Source organism: Furipterus horrens, unplaced genomic scaffold, assembly GCF_987537825.1.
Source record: "Furipterus horrens unplaced genomic scaffold, mFurHor1.1.pri manual_scaffold_3, whole genome shotgun sequence".
In the NCBI taxonomy this organism is placed as follows: Eukaryota; Metazoa; Chordata; class Mammalia; order Chiroptera; family Furipteridae; genus Furipterus; species Furipterus horrens.
The window spans coordinates 89,590,842-89,607,636 of NW_028327173.1; positions in this window are offsets into that span (position 1 = coordinate 89,590,842).

A 16,795-nucleotide genomic window follows, 5' to 3' on the forward strand; every position below is an offset into this window, starting at 1 on the left:
GTGCCGAGATATTCCAGGTCACTGCTGGCCCCCAGCATCCACATGGGAGCCAAAAAAAAGGCCGATGAGTGAGACCACAGCTCTCATCTCTGAGGAATGCATCTTCACCCAAGGACTGTGCTCATAGAACCACCTCAGGCCACCATAAGACCCTTTAAGATGAATATGTATTAGCAAGAGATTGATGTTGTGCTGTGAATGTGTGTTTGATACAGCATTTGATATGGAAACCCTATCAGATGGTAATATTCCCTGAACATTAAGATCTTCATGGGTAGTGTAGTGATGGAGCATCAGGGTGGCACATGAGCACTCTGGAGAACAAGTCTGATGCCCAGGCGAGGAGCGGGTCAGAGACACAGCAGTGGCTGGTGGAGAAGGGGTACCCCTGTTGCTTCTCCCAGCGAGCCCAGGATTAGCATTTGTTCCTCATGGGCCTTTAATACTCTCTTACTGGCTCTTTAGTTATCTTATTAGATATAGAAGTGTCACTCTGAGGGGCTGGGTCTTCCTGGGGCTCACCCGACAAGTTCAGTAACCCTCCAGCTATCCTGCCCTTGATGAGTTTCCAGTCCAATAGGAGAGTCAGTCACTTAGTTGGCCATTTAAACACAATGTGGTCAGCACTGTGAGGGACACTTATGTGGAGCAAAGCAACATGTCATTTTAGAGATTAGCGTTCTGCTTGTCACTGGCAAGTACTGCAGTAGTCACAGTTCAAACATCTCTCTAAAACAACATGTGGAAATAAATTCTCCCTCCCACCACTCTCAAGAATTTGGAGGGGAAGAGAGAGTTGATACATCACTGGTTGTAAACTCTAATCAGAAAGAGCGTGTTCTGTTCCAAAAAAGACATATTGAACATCTATTTGGGACCCTCTACATGCCTACACAATTTATAGAACTTTAAGTTAAAGAAAAAGTTTATACTGATTTGATTTTAAGGGCAAAGAAAAAAGCTTAAACGAAGGAAGAATTTTTCCCAATAAGCTCAGTAAACTCTTGCATAACAAATAAAGAAACAGATTTTGTTACTGAGTATATAAATGCCATATCATGTTTGCGCATACTGCTACAAGTGTGTCCGTGGAGTTTATTTATTACAAGAGAAGATCACTTTCAATAGAGCACAATAAGTCTGGTTTGTCTCTGATCAAATATTTCTATGTATTAAACCTCCCAAAGCCAAAGCTGTTGTACTTCCTACATGATTGGACGGGAAAACATGAAGAAAGTACAGCTTTATTTGGCACCTAATGGTCCATGTGCCATTGTACTTTTTAGAATGTGTACCTGTTGTTTATTTATAGCTTTAATTAAGCATCTGAAGGTGCCCAGTACATCACTGCACCCATTACAAAGATGCTACCATTGCTGGTAAGAATGTCAAATGGTGCAGCCACTGTGGAAAACAGTTTGGCTATTCCTCAAAAAGTTAAACATACAATTACCATCTGATCCAGCAATTCCACTTTGGGATATATGTCCAAAAGAATCGAAAGCTGGGACTCAACCCAATATGTATACACCAATATACATAGCAGCATTATTCACAATAGCCAAAAGGTGTCCATCCACAGATGAATGGATAAACAAAACACGGTATATATAATGAAATGTTATTCATCCTGTAAAAGAAAGGAAATTCTGGCACAGGCTACAACAACAATGAACCTTGAGGACATTATGCTAATTGAAATAAACCAGATGCAAATGATAAATATTGTCCTTTTTCCATAAAGACAAAATAAAATAATGGTTGCCAGGGACTGGGGGAGGGGAAATGGGGAATTTATATTTAATGGGGACAGAGTTTCAGTTTGGGAAGACGAAGAAGTTCTATGGGTGGATGGTGGTGATGGTTTCACAACAATGTGAATGTGCTTAATGCCACTGAATTGGACACTTAAAAATGATTAAGATGGTAAATTTTATGTATGTGAATTTTACCACAATAAATAGAAAGCAGGAAAAGTGGTGCTTACTCTGAGAATAATCCTCCCATTGAGACCAACCCACAAAACCCTTAATTGTCTGTGGCCACACTAGCCGTGATCCTTCCCAACCAGACCTTTAAAACTGTCACCCTCATCGAGAGGTGACAGGTAGATGCTCAAAGACTTTGGAAGATGGGAATTTACCCCACCTGGGCAAGATTAACACATTTCCTAAAGAGAAAAGACAAGAAGAGGCCTCTTTTTGTCATCAGTGAAACAGTAACCCCAACAGTGTCAATATAAGCCACAGTGTCTGAGTACCTAGTATATATTACCAACATGACAAAGGTGATGCTTTCTTTCTAGCATTCCAAGGCCCTTCTGGATTAAAGTAACATAAGATGGCCCCTCTTAATTCCAACTGTCTATAGTCCTTACTAAAATCAAGAGGGAGAGGCAGGGTGTTGCTGCGGGAGTGGGAGAGGAAAGAAGGCAGTTGGGAATGAAGAGGAGGGGAGGAAAGGCAGATAAATTCATATGAACCATTCAGAACAACAAACTGGAACCAGAGTGTAGCAATTGTGTCCATAATTTGCTAGTCCAAGAAGTCAGCGTGGCAGGGAGGAAATTCATATTTCTGAAAATTCTTTTCACAAAATGTTAGACTCTTATCTTAAACCAGCATTGCACACCATTTATCACAGCTACAAACAACTAAAACAAAAAACATTCTATCAGCCCCAGCAGTTCTAACAACATGTAGGGGTACAGGGGAGTGGAGATTCAGGGTAAAAAGTGCAAGGAGTTTACTTCAAATAATACCAATCATTCTGCACTTGTAGCTGCTCTACTTAAGTGTCAGACAGTTCAACCCACTCCATAGAATGCAAAACAGCAGGAAGACGAGACAAAACTATTACAACTCTTCATGATGCAAGAAATGTATGCACTTAATTAAATCAAATTTCTATACACTGCTTGATGGTGTTTTGTTACTGTGTGAACGAAACATTAAAAATAAAACAATATACACAGGAAAGCATTCTATAAATTTTATTTTTTATTTAATAATTTTGTTGTATTTTTCATTACCACTTAATCCCCTTATACTCCCCTCTCCATCCCACAAACACCACACTGTTGTCCACGTCCATGAGTCCTTTTTCCTTTTTGCTCAGTCCCTCTACCACCTACCCTCCCCCCTCACCTTACCTGTCATCCTGCTCTCCATCTATGAATCTGTCTCTATGTTGCTTATTAGTTCAGTTTGTTCATTAGATTCCTCATATGAATGAAATCACATGGCATTTGTCTTTCTCTGACGGGCTTATTTCACTTACATAATGTTCTCCAGGTCCATCCATACTGTTACAAAGGGTAAAATTTTCTTCTTTTTTACAGCTGAGTAGTATTTCATCGTGTAAATGTCCCTTACTTGTTTTCTCCACTTATCTACTGATGGACATTTGGGCTGCCTCCATATCTTGGTGACTGTAAATAATGCTGCAGTAAACATAGGTGTGCTTATGTTCTTTTGAATTAGTGTTTTGGGTTCTTTCGGATGTATTCTCAGAAGTGGGATCGCTGGGTTAAAAGGCAGATCCATTTTAAAATTTTTGAGGTATCTCCATACTGTTTTCCACAGTGGCTGCACCAGTCTGCATTCCCACCAACAGTGCACAAGGGTTCCCCTTTCTCCACATCCTTGTCAGCACTTGTTGTTTGTTGATTTATTGATGATGGTCATTCTGACAGGTGTGAGGTATCTCATTGTGGTTTTAATTTGCATTTATCCAATGATTGGTGATGTGGAGCATCTTTTCATATGTCTGTTAGCCATCTGTATGTCCTCTTTGGAGAAGTGTCTATTCATGTCCTTTGTCCACTTTTTAATTGGGCTATTTCTTTTCTTGGTGTTGAGTTTTGTAAGTTCTTTATAAATTTTGGATATTAACCTTTTATCAGACATGTTGGCAAATATGTTCTCCCGTTCTGTGGGTTGTCTTTTTATTTTGCTGATATTTTTCTTTGTTGTACAAAAACTTTTTAGTTTGATATAGTGTCATTTGTTTTCCTGTTTTGTTTTGTTTTTCTTTTGTTTCCCTTGCCTGGTGAGTTACATCTGATAAAATATTCCTACAAGCTACGTCTGAGATTTTCTCGCCTATGTTTTCTTCTGTGATTTTTATGGTTTTGTGTCTAACATTTAAGTCTTTAATCCATTTTGAATTTATTCTCGTGTGTGGTGTAAGAAAGTGGTCTAGTTTCACTTTTTTGTATGTATCGGTGCTATTTTCCCAGCACCGCGTATTGAATAAACTACCTTTAGCCCATTGTATGTGCTTACTTCCTCTGTTGAATATTAATTGACTATAAAGTGTGGGTTTATTTCTGGGTTCTCTATTCTGTTCCCTTGATCTATATGTCTGTTTTTATGCCAGTACCAGGCTGTTTTGATTACTATGGCCTTACAGTATCGTTTGATATTAGGCAGCATGATTCCTCCAACTTTTTTCTTCTTTCTCAGGATTGCTGTTGTTATGCGAAGCCATTTGTGGTTCCATATAAATTTTTGAAATATTTTTTGCAATTCTGTGAAATACATCATTGGAACCTTGATAGGATTGTGTTGAATCTGTAGGTTTCTTTGGGTAGTATGGACATTTTAATGATGTTCATTCTTCCTATCTAAGACCATGGTATGTGCTTCCTCTTATTTGATTCTTCTTCAATATCTTTCTTCAGTGTCTTATAATTTTTCAAGTACAGGTCTTTTACATCCTTGGTTAGATGTATTCCTATGTATTTAATTATTTTTGAAGCAATTGTAAATGGGATTGTTTTTCAATTTCCCTTTTCTGTTAGTTTGTTATTGGCATATAAAAATGCAACTGATTTCTGGATATTAATTCTGTATCCTGCTATTTTGCTGAATTTATTTATCAGTCCTAGTAGTTTCTGTGTGGAATCTTTGGGATCCTGTGTGTACAGTATCATGTCACCTGCAAAGAAAGACAGTCTTTTTAGTTCTTCCTTCCCAGTTTGGATGCTTTTTATTTCTTCTTTTTGTCTGATTGCCATGGCTATGTAAACACCAGTTTTCTTCTGTACTAGTCTGCTCAGGCTGTCATAAAATACCACAGACTGGATGGCTTAAACAAAATACATTTATCTCTAAGTCCAAGATCAAGGTGCCAGCACTGGTTTCCTGGCTTGCAGATGGCCACCTTCTCACATGGCCTTACCTCTTTGTGCATGCAGAGGGGGAGAGGGCTCTCTGGTCTCTTCCTCTTCTTTTAAGGAAACTAGTCCTATTGCATTATGGCTCACCATTAATGACCTCACCTAACCTTAATTACCTACTCAAAGGTCCTATCTCCAAATTCAGTCACATTGAGGATTAGAGCTTCAACATAGTGATTGGGGTGGGGGGACACAAGTCAGTCCATAGCAACTTGTTAACCTCTCCGCACAGAAGTCTGCAGCTTTCACAGCACTTCCATGTGCATGCTCATCTTTAACCCTCACAACACCAAGCAGGCGCTGCCCGTCGCACAGAGGAGGCCCTGAGAGCTGGGGCCCCGTGGCTCATCCAGGGGACATAGCTGCTGTGTGACTGAGCTAGAATCCAAATCCATGGCTGTGGGACTCCCAGGCTCATAACAAAAATAAAGAATTTTACTGGTTCAATTAAAAACATATAGTTAGTGCTTGCCCTGACACTTTGTTGGGGAAAGTATAAAAAGTGAGAGGTGCCACACAGAGTGAAAAGAACATGGCCATCGGAGTCAGAAACATGCATGCATATGTATGTGTCCAGGATGTACCTCACATTCCTGCTCATTCATTTGGAACCTAGGTTAGGTTACCCCTTTTCTCCCAAAGCTCTGTAGCTCACATGACCTTGTCCTCCTCTGAGATGTTGGTCTCCATCATTCTTTTGGAAATGAATTACTTTCTGCCTGGAAAGTAATTCTAGTTTTCATGGACTTATACTATTTTCCCAGCCTCAGCCATGCCCTGGGTGTAAGTCTGATCTTGCTCTGCATCTCGCCCTACCACGACAATTCCAAATTTGTTTTGGAAGTTTTCTCTGAATCTCAGCTATCGTCTGTGAAGAAATTATTTTACTGATAACAGCATAAATTTCAGTGACATTACAATGTTCTTCTGACAAAGTTGAAAAAATATGAAACAAAGGGCTATAATTTTCTGTTGTCACAGAGTCAAGATGTCACGTTCTCCATTGTCCAGGACATGCACTCTTGTGTGAGAAGTTTTGAGAACACTCCTTCTCTTTGTTTTTGCTTTTTTTCTAGGAAATTTTTCAGAATAAAGAGATCCTGTGAGCTGGCACTTTCTGAGTATTCAGAGAAGGAGTAAATATTCCCTTCCATAGTGCAGTATTGTGTAATTATGTACATTCTGGGGACAAAGTGCTTGCAGCATTAGTGATCCAACAATGTGTTCACTTCCAGACGTGAAAACGTGACTATCTATCCAGACTCTGCAGGGAGGTAAGCTCTGTGTGCCTGTTCTCAGTCTGACCTACACCTGAAGCATTGGAAAAAATACATGCTGCTAGCTCATCCTAAAGAATGGAATACTCTGTAAAAGCAATACTCTAAAAGTTTATCTTTTGGGGGTTGATAAATGCCCTTTGAAATTATAATATCATTGCTTCATCAAGTAAACTAAATGCAAGTGGTTCTTCCAATTAAAACAGCTTGTGTTTTCAATATTGTTTTTAAGTTTTAGATTAACCAACTATCCAGGTTAGCCTACAACCAAGGGGTCTCCCAGAATGTAGGGTGCAGTGTTAAACTGGGAGAGTCCTGGGAAAGCTGGGACAGTTGGTCACCCTATTAAATTATATCAAAATGGAAATCCATTATGGAATGCATAATCTTTGGGGGTGGGAGGGTTTGTTTTTGGCTATTTAATTGTTCCATACTCATTCCTATATTAGTCCTAAAACACTTACACCATCACTAGCTTCACAGTTCTGTTGTAAGAGTTCATTTGGTACTTGTTCAAGTGTACAGAGTAAACGCTTTGCAGTGGGCCAGGTGAGTACTAAAAATATCAGGAGAAGAGCTTGTAAGGTATATGATTGTCTAACCACTATGCTGTACACCTGAACCTAATATAAAATAATATTAAATGTAAGCTGTAATTGAAAAATAAAATTTAAAAAATAATAAAGTAATCAGAGAAAAATATACTTTGCAGTGTTAAGAGCGGTTGTGGGCAGGTGTGCAAGGATGCAGTTGGCTGTTCCCAGTGTTTGTAACCTGGCATCTATGTAGTTTCCCTTTGAAAGGTATCTATGCCAGGAGGGTGTGTGAGATAATGAGTAATGAGGGCAAAGCTGAGGTCAGGTCTGGGACACAAAGCTGGGCTCAGAGACACACAGACAAGTTTCAATATTGAAGTAGGAGACCGAGTCAGTGTTGAGAACCCTAAGCAAGAGGGTCATAAGCAGTGCCTGGAGGACATGCACGCTGGGCCAGTCAGTAGAGATGTGATACAGGCAGTGGGCAAAGACCACCTCTGATCAGAGTAGAGAGGAATCTGGAGCTCAGATACTCGAACTGAGCCAGAGGGTACAATCCAGAAGCTATTCCATTCATCTGGAACATGACTAAGAAGCTTGAAGTATGAAGGAAAAAAAAAAGACCTCGGAGGAGCCAAAATCAACATCACAGAGACCTTCCTACAAGAGCCCTTCTTGGGTGACTCTTCAGAATTTGATTCTAAGATGTTCAATTATCTGTGTTCCACTGCAACATAGAAGCCCAAAATCAGCAAGAGAAATGCCATAAGCAGGATGATGTGAGCAGAAAGATATGTCAACCATCAATCTAATGGTAATAAAGAGAACAAAAGCAATAAAACAAACAATCAGTCTGGTGCCATTTACCATACCTCACGCCTGACCTGAGGGACCATGATAAGAACCAAATGGACTTTCGACTCTCACTGACTCCACCATCCAAGATTATAAGATGGCTTACACCTTCTCAGATTTTCAAGATCATTCACACGCATTCAGAGGATGGATAAGTGAATTGTGGTATACTCCTACAATGGAATACTTTAAGCAATGGAAAGGAATGAACTATTGCTAAGCAGAACAATCTCAAAAACATTATGATATGAAGGGAAAGGGCAGATACAGAAAAGTTTAAACTATATGATTCCATTTACATGAAATTCTATAACAGGCAAAGCTATCTTATGGTGATAGAAGTCCAAAAGTGGGTCAGAGAAGGTGAAGGGACTTCCAGAGGTGATAGAAACATTCTGTCATGCTTGGGTTGGTGGTTTCATAGGTGTATACAAATTTTCAAATGTATCAACCTAAACATCTGAGACCTGTGCATTTTATTGTATGTTAATTATATACCATTTAACAATAGTTTTAAAAACACATTTATTGATGGCATTTTTTAATTCAAAAATAATGCATATCATGTCAATTTTCTTTTTTAAAAAATTTTTAAAAATAAATTTTAAAAACAACATGATCACTCAATATTTTATGCACACATACCTCATTAGCCTCTCCTACATGCCTGACATTGTGCTTGTCACTGGAAATACAAAGATGAATAAATGTTATTCCTACCCTCCTACCACTGACAGATGCATGGCCAAATGCTTACAATATAGTGTAATAAGGTATAAGAAGAAGAGAGAGATTAGGAAGAGGTAAAGATATGGTAAGACTTTCTCGCACCAGCGACATTTGAGCAGTCTTGAAGAATGCATACTTCGCAGGAGGATGAGGAAAGGAAAGATGGAGAATTCCAGGCAGAAATAGCATATGCAAAGAAAGAGAGGCATAAAGTTACTTTTACTGGGGAATAGGGAATCCTGGGCAGCTGATGCATGGAGTGCAGGAGAGAAACAAAGAAGGTGAAATGGAGAGGACAGAACAGGGCCAGATAACGAAAGGTGTTTTGACTATCCTGTAGCCAACAAGGAGCCCATGGAGGTTTTGAGCAAGAGAGTAAATGATCAGGATTGTTTTATCAATATATAAACAGATAACAGGAGGATGGCCTAGAAAGCGGTGACAATAAGGCAAAGACACCAGTTACCCTATGTAAAGTTACAGACTTTAACTAGACTTGTGGTGGGGATCATTTAGCAGTGTATACAATATTGAATCATTATATGGTACATCTGAAACTACAGTAATATTGTATGCCAATGATACCTCAATTTTAAATGTAAGTAAATAAAAATGAAAACATAGGTTCCCCTTCTTGACACATCAAATATATATTTTGTAAATTTATTTACAAAATAAAGTGTTACTAACTAAAGAGAGAGAAAGAGAGAGATCAGTTACTATAGCTGTAAAATCTAGCAGAGGTAACCAAGACACACATTGAGGCAGTAGGAAAGGGGATGGGCCTTCTGGGGCCTGGGGAACATCATGGAATTCAGTGGTGTTGAGAATACAAGAAAGGAAAGAAGTAGAGACAACTTAAGACATTCAGCTAGGGCATTTGGCCCAGAAGTGACTTCCTATGGGAAGAAAGGCAAGCTGAGAGAACAGACGATTAGCTTGAGGTACCTGCAGAAATACCAGCTGCATTTGTCCAGTTGGTGTCTGGAAATAAATGTCTGGAATTCAGAAAGCAGTTGTCAACTAGAGATTAAAGCTGGAGAGTTATTTTCCCAACTGCACATAAGTCCAGCCGGAACACAAAATGATGTGGGTGGTGTGAATCTGGACTAATCAAAGAGTTGCTAAAACATTTGAAACTAACAAGCACACCTCTCTGTCCACAGATAGGGTTAGCAAGGAGAGCATGGGGTCTGGAATCAGGAGACCTGGGTTCTGATCCCAGCACTCCATTGTGTGCTGAAGGCTAGCAGAACTGGAGGGGAAGGGATGAACCTGCAGAAAGAACAAAGCATCAGACAGGAATGGGGCAAAGCCAGTACGTATAGGGGAGCTCCTTCCACCTCCTTCTTCCACATACAGTCACTCTTCCTCTCATCATCACATAGCAGAGCTACACAGCCTGCTTCTTGAGGTCTAGGAAGTTGAGGGCAGTCATGACCTTCATAGAAATACATGGGCATTTGAAAAGTACAAGCATTAGTGCTTTTAAATAAGATTAGCTGCATAATTTCTGGAATGCACTACAGAATGAAAATGCATGGCCTTCTGTTTAAAAAATTATTTAAAATTTCAAGATGGTAATAATAGAGCATTAAACCAAACACAGGCCCCCTCTAAGCTCAGGGACCAGTGTCAACTGCACAGATTGCATACTACGAGCTCAAATGGCTTAATTTCTCAGAACTTTAAAATTCTCTGAAAAATGAATGTTGTTCATGATGTTCTTGGAAGGATTAAATGATAAACATGTGTGTGAGAGAAGCCTGACTTGTAGTAAGTGCTCAATACCTGGTAGGATTTTTTATGCCACTGAGCAACTCCACTTGCCCTCAGAATCTATAGTGGGCTCTGGGCAGCAGGCTGTCTACTGCTGATAACAAACACCTCCTTAGAAAATAGCCAGTGGTTGTCCTCCTGGCTCATCTGGGTAAAAAAGTGTTCAGACTAGACATTCATTAAATGATGTGCTTCAGACATTCTTAGCAAATATAGCAGCAAAAACAGGAAATAAGGCAATGTTAAAGGAAGCTTCCCTCCCCTAAGAGTCAACCAGTTGTCATATTTCATTGCCCACATTGTATTGCTGGGCACTGTATGTAGTGCTATATAAATAGCATATTCTACTAGGAACTCTTGGCTGGTACAGAAATGAGGAGTCCATTTACTGAAAAGATTAGGTAGATGTTGTCCATCACAAATTTGTCAACTTCATCTGCTGCGTGCTTATATAATTCCTATGCACCTTGGTCCACTGTGATGAAAGAATTGAAGGAGGCTGTGTTCTTTAATTAATGGCCAGATTTGTAAAGATTTAATTTTTTTTCCTGTATATATTTATTTATAAGCTGTAAGAGTTCACTCCAAAGCATACTGGGACCTCCATGCAGGCAAAAGGGAAAGTGAACAAGTTGGGATACAACAGGAAAGGGTCAAGATCAATTGAACTATAGTACTACCACCGGAAAAAATATATATAATCAACAGTATAATACACAGGATCCTAAGAAAAATAAGTGGCTTGTCCTCAGTTCATAGAAATATTCAAAATAGCACAAGATTAAATTTGGGGTACTTCTGTTGATCTTTAGAATCAAAAGTTCTATGTACACATGCAGCCAATTCATAATAATTAAGTCAATCCAAAAACCAGTTGTTCAAACAACTGATTTGTTAGATGAACCAACCATTTGCCCAGTCCTCTAATCAGATAAACTGACCTAAACATCCTAAATATCAAAATTTCATTATTAAAATGAAATTTGGAGTCTTTAACAAACAATATCTTTACCCTAGGAGTAATTTTACTGCCCCTTACTCCTGGAAAGTCATTAAAACAAATATTTTGGGTATTTGGGACCTTTAAGACCTGTCAAATGACATTGCAATAACATCAACATGGCTTTTCTATGTAAAAGCCAAGCTTTGGCATGTACATCTATAATGGATATAGTCCGTGCATTTTCAACGTCCTCCCTGTTTTAGAGCACTTTCAATGTTATGAATCTCAATTTCCCAAGGTGGAAGCCAGGAACTACTTTCCCAGCCCCATCTACATGTGACTTAAACTAAACCAATCAGATACACCTGTATGAGAATTATTTTTTTTTTTTGGTTGTTAGGAAGTTTCAAAGAGAAATACATCTAGAGGGAATTCTGGGAGGATAGGGGTATGGTTTATTAATCTCTCTAAATCCCCACATAAAACCAGATCAGGTAACTAGATAACAAGACCAAATTGCCATGTAGAACATTTACAACAAATTAGAGTATAACATTTCCTCCACAAACACAAAATACAAGATAATCAACTGTCACGCAATCTGCATGGTCTCAGCATCTGTACAGGAGAAATCAGAGAGAAGCAACAGGGTGCCTGCTGGACCTGAGAACGGGAGAGCCCCCAAACAGCCAACAGGTGTGTAAAGGAACACTCACTGGGACAATCTGAGAACAGCAGCTGAAGCTGGGAGGGCTTTTCCCACTCCAATAGTGGGTGAGTACAAAAGGCTTTCCATAAGGACTAATGGGTCTAGAGAAGTCAAGCTCCTGTAAATTTTTGAAAGTGTTAAGTCAAGGCTTTCTTTCATGACAGGGCTCCACACTGAGGAGAACTTCTGGAAGTGGAATCAAAATGGAAATGCATAGAGACAACGAAAGAGACAGTCCAGTTAAAAGCAAAGAAAAAGAACAGAGTCAGAAACATTACAACTGAAGATAAAAATTAGAAAGAGTACTTTCAACCATGCCTCCTTCTAAAAGTTCAGCAGAATTCATTTTTAAAATAAGCAAGATAAAAATTTCAACACCAAATCTCACATGAAGTTACTATATTTAAAAGAGATAGAGAGATCATCAAGAAGCTGAAAAATATCTCTATATATCACAAAAAAAAAATATTTCTAAAAGACATGCCAAAAAAAAAAGATCAAAAGTGTAACTTCCTATTTTAAAAAAAAGTAAAATATAAATTTAAAGGATACAAGACATAAAAGAACAACATAAATTAGAAGTAAGAAGTCCAAAATGAGATGACAAAACACAGGAAATAATTGTATATAAAAGAAAACATCATTTCCAAAAGAAAAATAAAATTAATTGAGTAAATAGATAATAGCTTAAGATAAATTGAAAAAAAAATTAAAGAAAAATTTTTAATGAACAAAAATAAAAGGGATATGGAAGAAAGTAATAAATATTGACAATAGGCAAAGAAGATCCAACAGGCAGGATAATAGGAGACACTGAAGAAGAAAACCATAACAAGGGAACAGAACAAACACTTAAAAGTTTATTTCAAAAATTATCCAAGAAAAAAAAAACTAATTGAAACTACATTTTAAAAGCACATGGATATCTAAAAATATCAACTCACAATGACTGATACCAAAATATATTCTAGAAAAAAAATTACTGGACATTAAAAGTCCCTTTGGGTATCTAGGCAAAAACAGGTAGTGATATTTAAGATAAATTTTCATTGAACTTTTTGACAGCATGACTGTATGCCATACAAAAATAAAATAATGTATAAAGATTCTTAAGGAAAGAAGATGTGATTTAAGGGTTTTACATCCTGAAAAACTGACTTTAAAGTATAAAGGGCATAAACCATTAACATGCAAAATAAATCAGGGAATATTATTGCAATCCGTAAGGTTTTTCTGAAGAATGTAATAGAGAACAAGCTTTAGAAAACCAAAATGGCCAGAGAGACATTGACATAGGACTGTGATGAGTCTTAAACATATAGTTATTTATAGAACTAAGATTAAATGAGGTTTAAAAGAGAGAGAGTAACGTATGCCATGACCATATGCTCAGGTAAATTAGATATACCAACTATTTAAAAATCAAAAGAAAGAGTACACATGAAGAAGATATTAACTACTTACAGTAATTCCATTTGTGGTGGTGGTGGTAGTACTATTACTCTAAGACTATTGCATGGTCAATATGAGAAAAAAATAAATAAGTAATCATAGAATACTCTAATTATATCATCCCTTATATTTCTGAGGATCAGAATTTTCAGTATGAAAGAAAGAATATGTAGATTTAACTTAGAAAAGATTGCTAAAAAATTAGTCATTAATTTGAATTGAAAGTACCAGTTATAAACATGAGGTGTTTTATCTTACCATTTATTTTATAATTAAAAATATATATTACATATATGTAATATTACATATATAGATCTTCCAGCTATGCCCACTGAAGAGACCCAAAAACAATACCAACCCAGTAGCAACAAATATTTGTGACCATATCATGGTCTTCAAATGCTAATTCTCACTAAAAGAAATCAGGGCTTCTTGAAGAAATGACTGGTTTTAGTTTGAAGCACAAGATGTACAAAATGAGCCTGAAACTTTTTGTCATATCAGTTAGTGAAGAAGTATTAAAGACCACAAGGGTCATGTCAAAAGACAGGCAGGAGTCTGCCCTGACTGGTGTGGTTCAGTTGGTTGGGCATTGTCCTGCAAAGCTAAGGGTTACCTCTGATTCAATTCCTGGTCAAGGCACATGCCTGGGTTGTGGCTCAGGTCCCTGGTCTAAATCAGGTACCTATCAGAGGCAAACTATCAGTGTTTCTCTCTGACATCAATGTTACTCTCCCTCTCTTTCTCCCTCCCTTCCCTTCTCTCTAAAAGTAAATAAATAAAAATCTTAGAAAAGAAAATGCAGCAGGTGTCAAATTGAAGAGGCTTCCGCTAGCAAAAGATAGAACAACTGAGCTTCAAAAATGATAACTTCAATGTGATTGAAAATCATCAAATGTTTTTATTCAATAAATTATGATAATATTTTTTAAAAACTAATCGATCATCTTTAGAAAATGATAAGGTGCTAGGAAACCAATTCATGATCTTGAAAACTAATAAATGAAGGGAGAGAATCAAAAATCAAATATTTATCCTGCCTTTCCATTATGACCTGAACAACTGAGTAACCCAAAAGTAGATAAGGGGAAGATTATCTTATTTCAACTAAAAACTATTTTTAGTAAAATTAGAATATCATCAATTACAATATACAATAACCCCCAATGAATTAATGGATGTAGGTAACAATTACCAATAGATGCTATCATCACATAAATAAAAATAACCAGACACAAAAATATCCTGACAAATGAACATTTCAGAGGTGATATTGTTGTGTGTCATAATGCATCATGTAGGAGACATGCTATATCAGATTTCTCACTATTAGGAATGCAAAATTCAGGTCACTTGGTTAAGGGGGTGAATGTGTAAGACTGATTTGGAAAAAAGACTGGTTTAAAAAATTAAAATTTAAAAAAGATAGAAATCACTCAGAATCCATTATGGCATAGTGGCAGAGCACAGTGAAGGGGTCATCAAGGTTTGGGGGCAACTTGGCAGAGGTTCTAGTAACAGCGTCTCATGTCCAATGTTGGCAGCAGTCACTTCTCTTCTGGAACAGCCGGCAATGTAATCAGTGTGATTCAGCTATTGTTTCTAAGTGCAAAACTGTCCTGGAAAGTTTCTGAAATACCTAATTGCTGTTGCTAGATTTATCCCCTCTAGAATGGATTCTGTTGTTTGTAACTAGCAGACCCTGACTGATACAGGATCCAAAGGGTTGTCAGTTGTGTGTGTGTGTGTGTGTGTGTGACACAGTCCTGTGTGTGTGTGTGTGTGTGTGTGTGTGTGTATTTAGATTAATGAGTCTCCAAATGCCATTAATTTCTCCAAACTCATTTTAAAAGCCTGGAATGGCTGACAAAACAGAACTATTTGCTTTGATCAGTGTTTGCCTCTGAAAGCCTCCAAGAAGATAAACAGAAGCTTGGCTCTCATAAAAGTCTGTGTATTTGACAACTGTTGGGAGTGTATGTACAGTAATCTTTTGTTTTATATAAACCTGACAAGAGAGTTACAATGACAAGGCTTTCTCAGAAAATTCTTAAAGAATCATTTATTCTGGAAGCAATTAAGCCTGAAAGCACACTCGGTGCCTCTACCTAAGGAGAAATTATATTTTCTCTTCCCAATCATGTCAGACTTGGCTATGTGACTTGATTTGGCCAACAGGAGGTGAGAAGTAACATACGACATCTGCCTGGAAAAAGTCCAGCCATTGTCAATATAACAAGAATGGTTTGCGTGACATCAATATAACCTGGCAGCAAAGGAGAGTGGACTGGAATGAGCATGTGTGAACAATGATGACTTCACGGTACTAGTCAGTGGGGACAGTAGATGCCATTGAGTGAGCAAGTGTACTTCGTGGCTGTCACATTCAAAATGACTGAGCAAGTACAGCAATGAATCTGCATCAAATTTTGAGTTAAGCTTGAACTTCCCTCTGTGGAATCTATTCAGATGATTCAGAAGGCCTGATTCAGAGGTCCACAGCTATGGGCAATTGGTAATTGGAAGCTTCATCACAACAACACACCTGCTCATGCATCACATCTCATGCAGAGTTTTTTGGCAAAACATCAATCACCCAGGTGACTCAGGTGCCCTGCAGCCCAGATTTGGTGCCCTGTGACTTCTGGCTTTTCCCAAAACTAAAATCACCTTTGAGAGGGAAGAGATTTCAGACCATCAGTGAGATTCAGGAAAAAATCAACAAGGCAGCTGATAGCAATTGGGAGAACTGTGTGAGGTCCCAAGGTGCTTACTTTGAAGGGGACTGAGGCGTCATTGTCCTATGCACAATGTTTCTTGTATCTTCAATGAATGTCTCTGTTTTTCATTTTATATAGCTGGATACCTTCTGGACAAACCTTATATGTCACTTCCAGCTCTTAGAGCCAGTTTGCACTTTGCCAAGTTCTCTATTTCCTCTGTCCTGGTATTCCAGGTAGAAGCTTCTCAGTCAGCCCAAGTCCCAAGGAAAGATAACTTGGAGCAGAGCCAAGTTAACCAGCAATGGGCAGAGAGCATAAAAACACGTGGCAACAGAGTGGTAAGACACTGAAATCCGGAGCCCCTTTTGCCACAATGTAACTTTGCTTGTCATGGCTGGAATGATTATTAATTGCTTATTACTGATAATAGCTAGTATTTTGAAGCACTGTTTAGAAACCACACACTTGCATTCTTACATCATTATGAGGTAGATATTCATTTCTCCACTTTACAGATGAGAATACAAGACCTGTGGAGGTTAAGTAACCTGATGCCTGACTAGAAGCAGGGTTGAGACCTAGACGTGCGTCAGCTTCATGCCAGGGGCTC